Here is a 2500-nt window from a genome sequence, read left to right on the forward strand (position 1 = left end):
AACTGGGTGTGACTGTGAGTCACAGAGTGTGTGCTTGTTGTGTTCTTTTTTTTTTACTCAAGTTTAGAAAATTCTTGATCTTTAATCTGTATGCACAGAATCAAATGCTGCTGTATCAGTGTTTAAACTATGGTTGTAAAAGAATAAACAAAACAATTACTGAATTAGTGAGTGATTTGGCTCTGATAGTGAAGTTGAAATAGTACTTATTTCATTTTCAAGACATGTTATAATAGTTATGTTAAATATTGTTATGGTTTTTTTCAGGCCTCCCGAGAAACCAGAGATGATGTGCATCATTCATACAGCTCCTGTCTTCCAGTTCCAACAGTTTACCTTTAAACATGTGTGGTGAGTGAGAGAAATCAGTATTGACATTGTGTGACTGTGTCAATAGAATTATTATGTCTAGCGCCTGTATTGCGTCGTGGGCTGTTATCATAGGTATGACGTAGGTTTCAGGGTTTCGTCATTTCAAAGGCAGGAGTGTCAGCTTGTGTCTATTGGTTACGTCTGCGTGTTCGATTTGGATGAAGCACACAGACTATGCATTTGTTTGAATATTCCTGAATGGGGAATGTTTAGTTTTGTTCTTAATAAGTTAAATTAGTTTAGATCGTATTGATAAAAGAATGTTTGGGGTGGCGACGCATAATCAAGCAGCGTCATATAGGACCCTCTTCCCCCTTCCCCTTTTCCCGACTAAAATGAGTAAAAGTTGAAATGAACTCGCCCAACGTTGAAACAAACGCGCACTTCTGACCGGGTACTGGCAGAGAAAAGCATGTCAAGCTTGCCGGAATTTGTATGCATTGTGGATCTTCGTGCATTTGGAAGTGAAACAGTGTTTGGATTTGTGCCTGTGCATAAGCCGTGAATCATGGAGTGGATTGTGCATCTGTGAAATAATCCTTTTCTGGGAATGTGCCACTGTTTGTGGAATCCGTGTGTGTTGGTGTGTACCAACTAGACTGATCCAGTGATGGAGTGTGTGATGGCTGTATTTCCTGGGTTTTGTTGGCCAGCCAGTGGGGAATGCTGTTGTGAACCAGGGAGTTTTGTTTCGTGTACAGAGATGATGTAGACTAGGTGAGAATAGACCTTTTGTTACCGGTACATTTTCTTTGGAATTGGCACAATAATTTGATGTGTAACTAACAACAGAAGAGAAGGCCAATGATAAGATTGAGGAAACCAAACATGCATGATGTATTTTAATACTGGAACTTGAATGATTGTAATTGTGGTTATAATGACTGTGTGAGATTATACTTTGATATGAATTGTCGCTTCGGTAATTACTGACTTTGCTTTTACTTTTTGTTTCCCCAGCCGAGCGGACTCTTGGTGGGATAACGTGTTTATTATAGTGTTTTTCTTTTAGGTAAAAAGTTATAGGGTCGGCCCCAAAAAATAGGGTAGGTCGGGTTACCGTAACCACACCTATTTTTTTATGCCTAGTGTTCATTACCGTGTTTATTATAGTGTTTTTCTTCTAGGTAGTGTTTATTATAGTGTTTTTCTTCTAGGTAGTGTTTATTATAGTGTTCATTACCGTGGGTTTTTCTAGAGCGTGTTGTGTGTTGGTAGAGCACACACTAGTGACTTTATAGTGTTGTGGCAACATAACTTTTTCGTAGTAGAGATTTGCCTCAAGCTACTTTTGATTTGAGTGCGGAGTATGTGTTTCCACCTTTTTCAGACTAAGTGTTGAAAGTGTTTATTGGAAAAGTAGCATTAGTCTGACGAACCTATTTTTAACTTTTATTTTAAATGCTTGGTGATTGTGTGCGTGAGTGTTATGCAATAAAAGAGGACAGAGAACATCATTCAATGTATTCATCAAACTTTTATTTTAAATGCTTGGTGATTGTGTGCGCGAGTGTTATGCAATAAAGAGGACAGAGAACATCATTCAATGTATTCATCAAACTTTTATTTTAAATGCTTGGTGATTGTGTGCGTGAGTGTTATGCAATAAAGAGGACAGAGAACATCATTCAATGTATTCATCAAACTTTTATTTTAAATGCTTGGTGATTGTGTGCGTGAGTGTTATGCAATAAAGAGGACAGAGAACATCATTCAATGTATTCATCAAACTTTTATTTTAAATGCTTGGTGATTGTGTGCGTGAGTGTTATGCAATAAAGAGGACAGAGAACATCATTCAATGTATTCATCAAACTTTTATTTTAAATGCTTGGTGATTGTGTGCGTGAGTGTTATGCAATAAAAGAGGACAGAGAACATTATTCAATGTATTCATCAAACTTTTATTGTTTGCGTATTCTCTCCCTCTCTGCTTCTTGTAATTGCCAACACCCGCATGCGCTCCACCACACATGGATACATGTACTGGAGAGGTATCAGGATGACTTGGCGTGGTGCTTTACATTACAGACTACCCCTGAAGAGTAAGTTACACATTGCTTTACCACTTACAGCTTTTGCTTGTCAAATCTGTATGGTAACATTTATTTATGTATATATATACGGC

At 37.7% G+C, this 2500-nt stretch overlaps 1 protein-coding gene and 1 long non-coding RNA gene across 2 annotated transcripts in view; both read right to left on the bottom strand.

Moving 5' to 3' along the window:
- Positions 1-2500, bottom strand: part of LOC138963771 (uncharacterized) — a 58717-nt gene that overhangs the window by 15178 nt on the left and 41039 nt on the right. The gene's annotated exons all lie outside the window — the stretch shown is intronic.
- The window catches only part of LOC138963521 (uncharacterized), a 41126-nt gene that overhangs the window by 8024 nt on the left and 30602 nt on the right, over positions 1-2500 (bottom strand). The gene's annotated exons all lie outside the window — the stretch shown is intronic.

The sequence above is a fragment of the Littorina saxatilis genome, linkage group LG4 (genome assembly GCF_037325665.1).
Source record: "Littorina saxatilis isolate snail1 linkage group LG4, US_GU_Lsax_2.0, whole genome shotgun sequence".
NCBI lineage: Eukaryota > Metazoa > Mollusca > Gastropoda > Littorinimorpha > Littorinidae > Littorina > Littorina saxatilis.